Below are 15,355 nucleotides of genomic sequence, written 5' to 3'. Positions count from 1 at the left end.
TTCTTCTTCTTTTGTCTCCTAAACAAGCATATCGATTTAGTTATCTCTTCGTACTTCTTTTAGGGCCGATTTTCAAGCTTGGGAACAAAGTCTCCCGGGTGCTCATATTCTACGTTTACCATCAAACAATCCACCCCTTTCAAACCACCTTCCCTCGACAACTAGTTTTAGTCCAACAACAATCTCAATTATAGAGAAACTTCAAGAAGAGATTGCTCAATTGAGAGAAGAAAAGGCTCAAGAGGCCGAGGAGAGAAGAATTAAGAAACTTTAAAAGGCTTAAAACAAAAATGCCGAAGCTCTAGCCTTGCAACAAAAGATGGAACAACTATCCATTAAAGAAAAGTCGTTGGAGAAGCTTATTCTTCGTTCTACAATGGGGAACAAGTATTTCAACGTATAAAAGTTTGCTCCTCATACAGGACTTGCTTTACCAGAATAGTTCATAGCTACGGACTTACCGATATTCAAGGTGACCAATAATCCACAAAACCATTTAATGTGTTTCCCTTGCACCATGGCATTAAAGGAAGTTGATCCTAAGCTTTATGCTTTGACTTTCACTTTATCTCTAGACCCAACCGCAAGAGAGTGGTACTATGGGTTAGATCCAAAATTCAAAACAACATGGTAAGATGTAGTTTCGGCTTTCATTACCCAATATGAGAGTAACATAGAGTTCAAATCGACTCTACGTGAATTTGATATTCTTAAGCAAGGCGATGATGAAGGTTTTCTTGCTTTCTATTGTAGATGGCAAGAAAAAGCAGCTCACCATGCCCAAAGGCCACTTGAACTCGATTTAGTACAAAAGTTCTTTGAAAATTGCCGTGAAAAGTACAAAAAACATCTACGCTACCTTGGTTTAGACACTTTTCTAAAGGTCTATTTTGTGGCAACTAGGATTAAAGATGATCTTGCTTAAGAAAAAGCAAATAAACCTCATCATCATTAACCTAAGAATAACTACAAACAGAGGATTGATAACTCTTCATCCTCTATTGATGTATTTGTTAATTCTACGCATACAATAGCACGACTCAATATCACAATAATGATCCTCGAAAAAGATTGACAAAAGAAAGAAAATTTACACAATTCCCTGTGAGTTACAAAGAGTTGCTAGAAAAATTAAGCGAAAATGGTTTACTTGCACCAAAAGGGCCAACACTACCCACTCTACCAGAAAAAAAAAACATACGCCCAATGGGATGGCAATGCTTATTGTACTTATCATAGAGGTGTTGGGCGTGATACTGCACATTGCTATGTCCTAAACCACAAGTGTAGGGAATATTTTAGGCATCTCACACTTGAGCCCCACTGTGATTATACACTTAAGCATGGTGGCGTCTCAAGGGAAGGAATCTAGAGTAAAAGAGTCACCAATAAGTTTTAGGAACTTGTAAACCGTTCACATGGTGAAGGTTACACCCCTTAACGATCCAGGAGATCGTTAAATCCAATAGGTCTGGAACCATGACTGGAAGTTTGGGGATAAAGGTACAAATCCAACCCTAAAGGAGATTGAACTTTATTTAATAATATGCCTTTACTTTATTCTTCTCGTATGCATATGCGCTTTTTGACTACCATGCAATCAATAGGTTAACCCTAAGCCTACTTAATCTATGTTGGTTGAATATTAAATGCACAAATAAAACTATTGTTGACGATCACTTGAATTATAATCAAATCAACCTAAATAAGATTATTATTTATCTTATTAAGCGTGATAACAAGTACAAATTCCCTTTAAACATGCATAAAAGGTGGGATCAAGCAATAACAATAATAATATATCAAACATAATACCAATTGTAATCATTACAGTTATCATAATTAACATAATAATCATAATTATCATAATCATGTTCAAGCATACTAATAGCAAGATCCTAGGCATGATGCTTACAAGATTAATAACAAACCATAGCATGTCACTAAACATTAAAGATCAATTAGCCCTAACATGATACTAACATGATATTAGGAAAGAAATAGGAAGCATCATAATAAACATACTTGATATTAGAAATTTTAGTTAATGCCCTAAACATGATACTAGAAGCAATAATATAACATCCTAACATGATACTAGGTATCAATAGAATAATCTAAGCATGATTTCTATATCGAAAGATCAATAAAACGATTAAAGTATTTACTTTGATGCCTCGTATCTCTTTCAAATAACAAATACACACGTTAGTAACTTCAAGGAAAATAACAAATCAAACAATTAAATTAAATTAAAGAAATTAAATAGAATTTGGGACCAAACCCTCAGAAATAACAAACCTTTCACGTCTAGGGCGAAGGCAACTTTGAACTTGGCTAGGTGTGTCTTGAGCTAATGAGTATGGAATTTTGAGAGAGGGAAGGTTAAGAAAAAGAATAGAGAGAGAGATAATGGTTGTGAATGAATTGTGAATGAATAAACACGGGGAAATACGACCCCTATTTATAGGAAAAATAACACGAGATCAAAGAAAATCATTTTCTGAATAAAATACCTCTTGTTGCCAACAACAAGAGTCCGAGCTAGACGACAAGCTCGTTGCCAGGCGACAGCTGCATCGCCAAGCGAAAGCTGCCAGTGCCAGGCGACGACTCTGTTGTCTCTCGCTGATTCACAAGTTCAACGCGCTTTCGTACGCGGAATTATCTTTTAACCCGGTTAACAGTTAATTCCGTGTCAAAACAGATTTAAAATTAGGTTTGTGATGAATAATATATTTTATTCAAAATAAAACATCTTTAGAAAATATAATTATCAATCCTAATCTTATTAGAATAAAAAAGAACTTCTAGATATTCCTAGAAGACTAAAATTAATCCTAATCACTTTAGAAATAATAATTCATAGGCACTCCTCCAGATCATTGGGCCACATTTAAAATCATTGGGCCTAATTTAATTTAATCCATAACATCCTCATAATTCATCGAAATTGGGCTTATAATATATTGTTGGAAAGCTATTTGCAAGCCAAATCCTACTACACTATTATTGGACCCTTATCATGGACCAAACCAAATTGGAATGACTATTTTTCATAAATAGAGTAATAAAAGAAATATTTTTTAAAACATAAAGAGAAATATTCTAAAAAAAATATCCTCACCAGTACACTTTTCACATTTTCACTTTGTTCGATAATAAAATAACGTGAAAAGTATTCATCATTAGGTTTGGTATTGGGGAGACACATTTAGGTGTTTATAGAAGCCCCTACTTTGACTGAGTTTGGAGAAATGCAAGTTTCATAAACAAATGTCAAAGTAGCGATATGGATGGAAAATGATTCAGAATGTTCTACGATCTTAAATCATTCTTATAACGCCGATACCTACAAACTAGCATTAATTAAAACAAATAAAAGTGTTATGAAACGCGTATCTTGCACTGTCGATCACACGTCTCTAGAGTAACCGATTTTGTTTAATGATCTTCCTCAAGCTAGAGGATACCGCCTGAAGACTATCTTGCTTGTAGCTGCCTTCAATTTCCGCTATTTTATTACCATCTTCCACATCCTAGGGAACATGATCGAAGATAAGTTCACTTGATATCATCTCCTATTTCTGATAACCTTCCACATCCTAGGGAACGCTGTCGAAGATAACCCCACTTGAAGCCATCCTTAGTTGTCTGACAACCTTCCATATCTTAGGGAATGTCGTTGAAGATAACTCTATTTGAAGCCATCCTCAGTTTTTGTGATAATATTTCGAAGAAAATTACCAAAGACTAATGCTTCTTGATCCTTAAAGCTCGCTTGAACTTTGCTGCAGTGATATTTGCTGAAATTTCCGCGGTACTAGTACGTCGGAGCATTTTGCTGCTTGTGAACCATTAGGTCGGTGCTTGCAATGAGCCAATGTTTAGGCGCTTTAAGCTAAGTGAGACGATCTTTCATCAGGTCGATCACATACTATGATTTTAATCGAGCCGATTACCTAATTATGTCTAATTGCTTATAGGGGCTAACTTGCGTACCAAGGAACCGAAATTGCTGGTTAAGGTCCACACAACCATTTATGAGGGCCACATATCCTGTCGCTGCACCACCGCACGCCGGAACATACTGTCGCTAGGATTTTTCTCTGTCGCCAGGCGACAAAGGTCAGCGCCTAGCGACGAACTTGTCTTCTGGCGCTAACGTCGGGTTTTCCGAAATAAAACCCCTATCTTCTTCATTTGTCGTGACAGCTTGTTGTTGTTGTTCGTTTGCATTCGAGACTTCAAATTGGTCGTTCTGTCTCATTTGTTCACCAAATTCGCTCAAACGTTTTGCAAATCAAAGCTTCTTTAATCTATAGGAAAAATACACTTTAATAATCCCAACTTTGCCTGATTTACTTTAAATGATCCCAACTTTCGATTATTCTGCAATAATCCCAACTTTCACCTCAATTTTCTTCCAACAATCCCAAACCGGTTAACAAAAGTCAACAACCTATTATTGTATGTTACTTGACACATGTCGATATGTGAGTGGTTCAAAAATAAATTATACAAAAAAAAATAAAAAATAAATAAAATAAACCCAGCCTAATAACTAGTTAACCACCCCTTACCCAGCCTGAGCTCAGCCCCGACAACTACCCCCACTGCCTACCCCGCCGCTGAAACTAACTCCGTTCACATAAAATTGACCAGAACATCCCCCCTCCCCAGGCCGCCTCCAAAATCACCCTAAAGTCAAAACCTTACCCAAAATACCGTAAAATAACTCGAAATTCACCTCAAAACGAAACCTCCACGCACCCTGAAACAACCCTAACCCAATTGATGCTTCTACTGACGGTGAGTTGCTGAAGGTGCCGGTGTTTCTTGTAAGAATACGTTTATTGGCACCAAAAATCCGTCATTCTAGGCTGAAAACGTCGACATTTGTTCAAAATCTGGTGAATACAGTGAACTCCTTCAATCTGCGGCGAGGTAAATCTGATCGGTGCCGATACTCCGCCAAACTCCAGTGAAAATGGCGAGAAATCATAATGTGGCGCCGGAATCTTGCTCAATCGCCGGTGAGGAGGAAGTGTTGGGTTCTAGTTGGGAATGGAGAGAAGGAAATGTGAGGGAGTACGGCGACGCTGGTGTTTCTATTGATTTTTCTTTTTTCTTTTCTTTTATAATTTTTATTTTTATTTTTAGATTTTCGTTTTTTGGACTAATAAATGCTCAACACATGGCATATTGGAATTTTTTAAAAAAATTAACTTTTTAAGCAGGTTGCCTGTTTTTGGGACTGAAGAAAGAAAGCACAGGTGAAAGTTTGGATCATTGTTGCATAATCAAAAGTTGGGATTATTTAAAGTAAATTGAGAAAAAAAGGGATTATTAAAGTGTATTTTTCATAATCTATATTCCCGATCTATGTAAGTTTTTCTCAAACTTATCTCGGCATTTGCTGAATTTAAACATATTGCGCGGGTTTCTGAAAAAAGCGAACCCAATTATGCTTAATTTTCTTTGTTTGTCAAATTTTATGCCTTGAAATTGCTTGACTATGTTAATACATCATGGTTAGAGAATTTTGAGACTTTTTATACACAATTTGGTGAAGAAATGAGCAAATTGCCATAGTTGAACCCCTTGAGTTCTTGAGAACATTGTGACTTGTTCTTCTTGTTTTGCTAGCCATTCTTGTCAAAATTTGTCACAATATTTGTCATAGTATTGCAAGAAATTGTTTGATTGTTAAAAATTGCCATTTATGCTTGAATTGAAATCATGTTCTGTTTTAATACTACGTACTCTTTTTTTTTTTTTTTTGCGAACATAGTATCATGCGGCTAGGCGAACCTTAGATACTATAGAACATTAATTTTCTGTTATTTTGCATAATATAGCATGGCTAGACGATAAGATTCCAGTTCTCGTTATAGGGAGGCTCATCGGAAGGACAATCCCGATGACACAAGCGTAGGGACCTCTTCTTCTCTATGGAGGTTTCCAGAGTGGGACGAGCGCACTCTGTACTTCGCACCTGAGTTTCACATTTCACAGTGGGATTCACAGTGGGAGGGTTTGTAGCCATGGTACCGGCAACACGACCAACGACTCTTCGTACGATACTTACTTCCGCGACCATAACGGTCTGCGCGTCTTGTGGAAGTCATGTGGCTTGACTTCTTTGCTGCGAGCCACTTGGGCCATGAACTCTTTCGGACATAGCCACTGCGTATTCCAAGCTTTTGTGGAGTTCTTTTGGGACACCACCAACACCTTCCATTTTCCTTGGGGTGAGATGACCGTTACCTCTACTGACTTCAGTCTCATCACGGGATTGAAGTTTACTTCGGTCTTGTTTTTTTTTTTTTTTTTTTTTATAGCAAGATCTCTGTCTTTTCTCCAGAGGTACTCGAGCTGTTGGTTCCTATAACCATTTGAGCTCGTGGTGAGGCTGATCCGACGCAGCATAGCTCTAGATGCATTGGCCGGACCATGCTCGCGGTGACTTTTCAGGACAATGCGACCACCCCTGAGCAGCGGGTGTGTATTTTTGCTCTTATCTTGTTGTCGGGGACCTTTTCGCCTGATAGGGGTAGTCGAGTGCTACTCTACTACATTACTGCTCTTCGCGACCTTCTGATGGTCGAGTCGTATTATTGGGCCAGCTTGGCCTACGCGGACTTCCTAGTCGTTATAGCTCTTTCGAGACAGACCTCGCGCTTTCAAGCTTTTGGAAAGTCGTAGTGGTAACCCTTAATTTCCAAAGTTAGCTCTAGATTTGTTTTAGCATTTGCTGACATTTCTTTATTTTCATAGATCTGGTTCTACGAATACTTTCCATCTCTTACGCCGGCGAGACCTTCACCTCGCGAGCTCCCCATTGCGGGGAGGTCGTTACAGAGCATATGCTAATACAAGGCGCATCTGAGAGTTGATCCTCTCGTTATGTTCCTATGATATTTTCCTTTTTATACCTTTAGAAGCATTTCGCCCTATGAGTATGCATTTTGTAGGAGCCAACCGTAGTGTTTTGGCCGTGGGCCAATTTTGACATTCATGCGCTTGCTACACAGTACACTGCTCAGCGTCGGTACTTCCAGGGGACGTAAAATGCTGCGGTGTATCTAGGCGAGAGAGTGGCTATTCATCACTCCTAGGAGGCTTTTGTTTTTCTTGCTCGCCTTTCTCGCATTATGTTCCGTAAGGTGAGGAGGACCTTGGCGAGTAGGTCGCCAAAGGGAACACCTTGGCAGACAAACGCCCATCCCGAGCTATGCTACACAGAGGCACTACTTCCGCTATTGGCTCCACCACCTGCTTTGCTAGAGGAGGCGGAGGAGGTATTCTTTATTTTCTGCATTTGTCTCTTGTATAGCCCCCAAGTAGGTATTGATTACGCAGTTTATTTTAGAACATGGCCATTCGGAGATCGTTGCTCTTCCCGTATCCATCACTTATCAGGAGATGTATGGCCCGGTCGAGGAGATGATTCCTCTGACTCCTTTGGATCACCACTTTATTGAGCATTCAAGACCTCGAGACCAAACTTGGGTGAGTCATTTATTTTCCCTTTTACTTGCACATAATATTTTTTTTATTACTTACTTGTCTCTTGACAGTTCTCTCGCGAGGTGGTAACGAGGATGACGGGGTTTAGACGCCTTTCGTTACCTGCTGGTGAGAATGAGGGTTCAAGCTTCTTGTCACCGTGTCGAAATTGCAGAGGTATTTCTCTTATCCTTATCTCATGCTTTATTTACTCATTTAGCATCTAACATGATTTACTTTTACAAGTACAGTTTATTCCTCCTCCGCACACTCGAGCGAGACTTGAGGCTAGGAGAGAGAGGTCCAAGTCCGACTCGAGGTGTCGTCATACCTCTTTCAGGGGTGAGGGTTGTCGGTCAGAGACAGCTCCAGCTGAGAGACCGGAGGGTTCAGGCTCTTCATCTGAGGGTGCATATGCTAGGCTAGCAGGCTAAGGAGGCGTACCATCGACTCCTTTAGGGGGTGGTGGGACGCACGAGGTTGGCTCGTCGTCGCAGCCTCTTCCATTGGCTGTTGAGCATCAGGGTGAGCCTGGATAGGCTGGCCATACTTTGTCGATTCCGACTTTTGGCGATCGTGGAGCCGGTGAGGGGCATACTCCACGATCCACCTTGTTCTTTGACACTTTGGGAGCGCCTCCCCATTTGCGTCCTCTGGCACCGTAGTTGTACCTGTATTTATTTTATTCGACTGCTAGGACTTTGCAAACATGTAGTATATGACTTCTACATTAAACATGTTTTATTTACAAACTTATTATGCTTATTTTATCTTTGCATTTTATTTTTTATTTTATGGGCATGTGAGGGTGTAAAAAAATTGTGACTAATTTTTGCTCAAAAAATATCCATCATTTTTATTATCAATGGAGGGTATCCGACTTTCTCCCCCAAAAAGAAATGAAATAAAAAAAATGGAAAATAAAATATATTTTGACTAACATAAGCCTAAAATTGATTAGGAAAAATTAACGAAAATAATCTCAACTTTCGCCGATTTACATAAAATAATCACTACTTTGGATTAGTTTTTAATAATCCGAACTTTGGAGGGTATTCGCTCAAAATGATCCCAAGTGACCGGTAACCTGTTAAAGAGGTAATATATTCTTTTTTTTTTTTTATTTAAGTAACACTTGTCATCACGTGATTCATTGAAAATAAAAAATAATAAAAATAAAAATAAAAACAAAAACAAAAAAAATAAAAATAAAAATAAAAAATAAAAAATATAAAACAAAAAACAAAAAATCAGCCCCAACCCACGACAACCCCCACCAACACCGACAGCCTTCTCCAGCCGTCTAACCCAAGTTCCTCATCCGCCCCAAAACGCTGCTCTTGGCGTCCCCTCCCCTGCGCTGGTGTCCGCTCTGTCGCCTCCCTTACCCCCTAAATTCCCAAAACCCGAAACCCCAAACCACCATAATCAACAACCCCAAACACTTAAACATGCCTAGCCCCACCACAAAACACCACAATCGACCTTCCCCCAGCCTGAAAACTCTAAGAGCTAGGGTTTCAAGGGTGGGAAAAGTTGTAATTGGGCGTTTAACGCGGTGGTGGAGGGTATTTTTAGAGATTTCAATTGTTAGGGGTTTGTGTTTTCGGGAGAATGGGGGTAGGGGAGGGCGGTGCCGGCGCGGGGGAAGAAATATGGCGGATCGAGGGTGGCTGCCGATCTAGTATGTGCCGGTGGGAATAGTGCTGCCGGTAGTGAGTTGTTCGTGGTGGTGGGGAGGGTGGTTCATGGGTGGGAATTGGGAAAGCTGCTTTCTTTTTTATAATTTAATTTTTTTTTTCAACCAATGATGTGGTGACACATGTCACCTAACCTGTTATAGCAAGTTAGGTAACTGGTTGGGATCATTTGGAGCGAATTCCCCCCAAAGTTCGAATTATTTGAAAATAATTCAAAGATGGGATTATTTTGAGCGAATCGGCGAAAGTTGGGATTATTTTTGTCAATTGTTCCAATTAATTAAGCTTAAATTAATTGAAAAGTGTTTGAAAGGGATCAAAAGAATGTAAAGTCAATGTACAAAATCGAGTCGTAATTTAAAAAAAAAACATATGATTTGCAAAGCGCGAAGAAGCTGTCGTTGAACCGACTTTTTATCGCCAAACGCTGACGTTGTCACCAAACGCTGACCTTTCGAGAAAAATAGCTATAATAGGCCTCGTCGCTAGACGTTGTTCCTGTCATCTGGTGCTGCACTTTTTTTTTCTCCGAATCCTTTCGGGAAACAAACTGTACCAGTTTTGTGTATAAACAGCCCCCAAATCTGCCGAGTTTTGTAGATTTCAAACATATTAAAATAATAGTTATAGCTTTAATTCTCTTTAAGCCATCATATCTGTCGCCAAACGCTGATGTTCGTCATCTAGCGCTGTCCTCGTCGCCAGACGCTGCAGTTCGTCGCCTAGCGTTGTTCTCTTCACCAGACTCTGGCCGACGCTGATTTCTTTCTCTACGCCACAACTTTTTTGGGATGCGTTTGCAAACTTCCGCGTTAATTTTGCTGAGTTGATTTCCTAAGATGCGAGGTTTGTAAAAATTAAAGTGGTTGCATCCTATAGGGGTTGCCTACGTATCCTTTCTTATGTAATTAGGCCAAACGTATCTCTTTTGAGTATCCTACTCGAGTAATTATGGGTAGTACTTTTTAAGTTGGTCAAGATTTGTCATGTTTGAGAACTCATTGCCATCCATATCAGTCACTTTTGAAGCACCTCTTGATAGGATAGTTTTGATAATGTATGGCCCAGACCAATTGGGTCTAAACTTTCCTCTTAGGTCTAAAACATTTTCCTCAATGCTTTTAGCACCAAGTCTCCTACTTTAATATTCCTTGTCTTGACTTTCTTGTTGAAGTGTCTAGCCATACGAGTCTGATAACATTAAGTATGATGTAGAGCCTCAAGTTACTTTTCATAAAGTAGAATTAGCTCTTCATATCTCGCTCTAGTCCATTCTACTTCATTGAGTTTACCTTCAAACGCGATGCATAGGGAAGATATTTCTAGCTCTACAGGGTGTACGACATCCATCCCATAGACTAAGGAAAATGGCGTATTCCCTGTTGATGAACGAATTGATGTGCGATAACCCCACAGAGCAAAGTGGAGTTTGTCAGGCCAATTTTGTAATAAACTATCATCTTCTCGTTGATTGTCTTCAGATTTTTATTAGTTGCCTCAACTGCACTATTGGCTTGAGGTTTATATGGAAAAGAATGATGGTGTTGGATTCCATACTTTTGTAATAGTTCTTCTTTATTCTACTTGAAAGTGAGTTCCATTGTCACTTATCTTTTCATGTGGGACTCCATACCGACAAATAATTTTTCTTTCGATAAAGAGTGTTACATGTTTCGCGGTGGGTATTGCATACGATTTTGCTTCAACCCATTTAGTGAAATAATCAATTGCTACTAATATGTATTCATGGCCTCTTGTTCCTGGAGGAGTAATTCTTCCAATAATATCTATTCCCCGTGTCGAGAATAGCCGTGGTGATGTATAGGTGTAGAGAAGAGACAAAGGAACATGTTGCAAGTTAGCATATATTTAGCATTTAGGGCATCATTTGACATATTGATGATAGTCCCTATTCATGGTAGTCCAACAATACCCTTCGCATATTATCTTTTGGACTAGCATTTTGCCATTTACATGTGTTCTACACACCCCTTTCGTGGACTATTCTCATGTCTTAAGGCTCTTATTGCTCTTTGTCAGCATGGGGTGGATATTCTTTTTCTAGTTGAGGATGTCTGTATACCAAGGTTCTTCCTCTTCTTCTTCTTCTTAGGTTACGTCTTCATCCCCTATTGCTTGGACATAAGTCGGTTTAGGCCTCTTTTCTATTGTTAAAGGCATTTGCTTAATTTCCGTAGGAATCCTAACCATCGAGGCTAGTCTTGCCAAGGCATCAACAAATTGATTTTCTTGTCTAGGTAGATACGTGTACTCTACCTTTTCTAATTGATTTGTGAGAGTTTCCAGGTAGGTTTGGTAAGGGGCCAAGCTTTCACTCCTTACTTCTATCTCTTGGAAATTTGATTGATGATTAACGAAGAATCCCCAAAAATTCAAAGTTTCTTTACTCTCAACGCCAATGCTGTTTCGAGGCCTACCACGCATGCTTCGTATTCTGCAGTGTTATTGGTAACGTCGAAATCTGGCTTTATTGAGATTAGAACATGTTCTTCTTTAGGTGATACCAATATTACTCCTTCATCGCATCCCTTTTGGTTTAAGGCTCCGTCGAAGTAGAGAGTCCAAGTATCATGTTCTGTGACCATCAAGTCTTCGTCTGGAAAATAATTCTCGTGTATAGGCGTGGAATCTTCTATTGGAAAATCTGCTAAGAAATCTAAAACCACAGATCCTTTAATAGCCTTTTGGGACAAATCTTACATCGAATTAGGCTTAGTTGACTATCCATCTTGATATTCGACCATTTAGTGTAGATTTCTAATCGGGGGTTAAAATAGTGTCGTTAGTCTACTAACCCTAATCAAATTAACAATTTATAATACCTAAACTACCCTAATACGAGTATAGGGGTAAGTAAAGGGTCGAACCCAAAAGGACTAAGTGTATCAATCTATGCTAATTAAACTACTAGGAAAGCTTGTGAGGTAAGAGAGGTTCAATTAAACACTACTAAGAGCAAATAACTAAAACTAGGGAAAGTGGAATCCAATTACATCAATACATTCAATAACATCATACAATTAGATGAAAATGACCTTGATTAGGAACAATTAACACATTTAACTCACTCTCGCACAATTAAGCATGTTAATTATCCTACTAAACTAATTCACTCTCGTGCAACTAGCCTAGCAAAGGTATGGAAGAATTTAGGGCTCTCAACCAACTCACTCTCGCACAATCGATTGAAAACACAATTAAAAGCATAGAATCAATTAGCTAGAAAGATTCTAATACATAAAAGCATCATCCATACACAATAATCAAGAAACAATTCCACACTAATCACAATCAATCATTCAACTTATTAACATGACCTTCATCCATTTCCCTAGAACAAAACCTAAACTAACATGGTGAACAAAAACAAGGAAAACAAGGTAAAATAATAATAAAAGCAAGAATCAACCACTAAACTAATTAATCTACTCAAATAAACAAATAAATAAGCAAAAACAATAATAAATGAAAGCAATAAAGGTGAGAGAAAGTTAGGAAGACTCATTGAATTTATGAGAGGAAACATCCACAAATTTGCTTCTTCAAAATCCCAAAAACTCCATGAAAAATCCAAGCTTTCTCTCTCTAAACTACTCCTAAACTAGAGAGAGAAACTCCTAATCTAACCCTAAGAGTGAGAAGCTCTCCTAAACTAACTAAGAAAATAGCATAATAGATCCCCCCTTTTTTACAAAGAGTCCCGTCTATATATATGTGGCTCCACACAAAAGAAAGAGACTTGGACAACAAGGCGCAAATAAATCGTAAACCCAGTCGTGCGCGCCCGCACATGAGTCCTGTGCGCCCGCACACAATGTGTGTGCGCCCTCTCATCGTAGTGTGCGGCCGCAACTTTGTGGGTACGGGGAAAATAAGCGCGCCCGCACATGAGTCATGCGCGCCCGCGCAAAGGTGTGTGCGCCCGCACAGCGGTCGCGCATAGGGTCGCGCAAACTCTCTGGTTTTGCTCTGTTTCTTCAGTCTGGCTGTGCGGGTTCTGACAGGGCTGCGCGCCCGCACAGCCTCACATGTGCGCCCGCGCATAAGCCGCACAGCACCCCGCGCACAACAGATAACTTGGCTTCTTGATATCCTCTTTCTTTCGGCGCATAATTCCTACAAAACCAAAGCATGGAGATCAAAATAAAAACAAAGAAGATAAATTAAATAAATTAAGAAAATAAGCTAAAAACTATTAAAAACCACTTAAATACTCGAAATCAAGATAAAAGACAAGAATAAGTAAATAAAGAAATAAAGGACAAAAAGGGTTAAATTATTGGAAAAATAAGCCGAAAAACGACTCAATAAACACCCTAAAAAGTGGCATAAAAGTCACTTATCAAACTCCCCCAAGCTAACCTTTTGCTCGTCCTCGAGCAAATTAACATGAAACACGAAAGAAGGAGAATGATTTATTCAAGCAAAGCTAGAACACTTAAGGAGACAAGAATGTACACTAACTCACTTTCGTAGGAATCACGGTCACTTTTAGCAACTAATGACAAGCCCTTTAAACCCCTAGATCGCCCTAGAGGACGAGTGTGCTCTCGTGAGGGTGTCCTAAGAGTTTAACCCACAACTCTAAATAAAAACCAAGGCAAGGCAATAAAAAGAAAAGAAAAAGAAACATAAAACGAGAAAGAAAAACACAAGTTCATATTTGGACAAGAGATTGGAACAAACACCGATGGATGCAAACCTTTCTAAATAGACAAATGTATGCACGTTCCAAGATGTCAATGGTTGATTGAAACATAACATATGCTAAGCATAGAGAACTAATGAGGACTCAATCCACCCTAGCCCCAACCAATCGGGCCGCGTTCTCTCCACTAGCTTCAAATCAACCCTTAAGCTAGCTTCTCATGATTCCACGAAGGAATCGGAAAAAGATAAAGAAATGAAAAACTTTGAGAAGGTAATCCCGACATCTCAACTATGCATACTCTCTCCATAGGTTTGAAATCTATCTCCCTCCACCGTTCTTTGACCTAACCCCACTAAAGTCTAAGGGACTTTTATTAGGTTGTAACGTAAGGCTAATGGTTAAGGCAGGGTAAAAATTTGAAAATTTTGGTGATATTTCCTAAGTGAAGCAAAAGAGTGGCCTACTCTCAAAAACAAACTCAAGAAATCGCAAAATATCAAACAAAAATACCAATAATGCCATCTCCCACAAGCTTACTCAACACTAACACACAATATATACAAAAAAAATGAAGGAACGCTCCCCCCCAAGCTTGAACGAAACATTGTCCTCAATGCTTAAACAAGGGAAGAAAACGAAACCAAACTAAAATATATTATTTGTGTTTATTTGTTTCTTTTTATTTTTTTTATGTGTCCTTGCCTTTTTCTAACCATGGACGGCTTTTTCTTGAAACTTCATTTGATTTTCTTGAATTGCATCTTTCTTCTCGAACTTTTTGCATATTCTTTTCAAGCTCAACTTTCAAATACCGTACTTAAACCAATTCACAAAGTTTTCTTGCTCATGATCAACACTCTCAACACTCAAACCTCACATGCCTATGCTTCACTAACTAAAAGGGTTGGTAAACATAGGTCATTGGGTTTGTAATGCGGTTTAAACAAGAGCGGGAAACATTAGGCTCAAATTGGTTAATAAGTAGGTTGATGCAAAATAGAAAATCAAATTTGTAACAAAATAAAAAGAAGATAAAGAAAAATGAGAAAAGGTGCCCTTTTCCTCCCCTAGAGAGGCCCGGTCGCGATCTTGGGAGCTAGAGGTCAAAACAAGGATTAAGACATGCATAGTCAAGGATCCTAAATAGCCGCTCAACAAGGTGATGAAGGCTAGAACAAATGAAGCTCACAAGGGATTATAACCAAACAAATACCAACCAAGGGTTTCAAATCCACTATAGAGAGCAACTCCATCTTACCACATTCCCGTGAACTAAGGCTTCATGGACCCCTAAAAGTTCTTAAACCGGCTACCTTAGCATATAGTATCCTAGAGTCAACCAATGACACTCTCAAACCGTGCATACATTTACCACTTAGGAAGAAAAACATTCAAGGATTCAAGTCCCAAAACAAAATGTCCAATATAAGAACAAACAAAAAACATTTTGCCAAAATTACCTTAAAAGTAC

This window comes from Chenopodium album, chromosome 9 (genome assembly GCF_948465745.1).
Source record: "Chenopodium album chromosome 9, dcCheAlbu1.1, whole genome shotgun sequence".
NCBI classification, from domain to species: Eukaryota; Viridiplantae; Streptophyta; class Magnoliopsida; order Caryophyllales; family Amaranthaceae; genus Chenopodium; species Chenopodium album.
The sequence above is the reverse complement of the archived record's forward strand: the minus strand, read 5'-3'. Positions refer to the sequence as shown.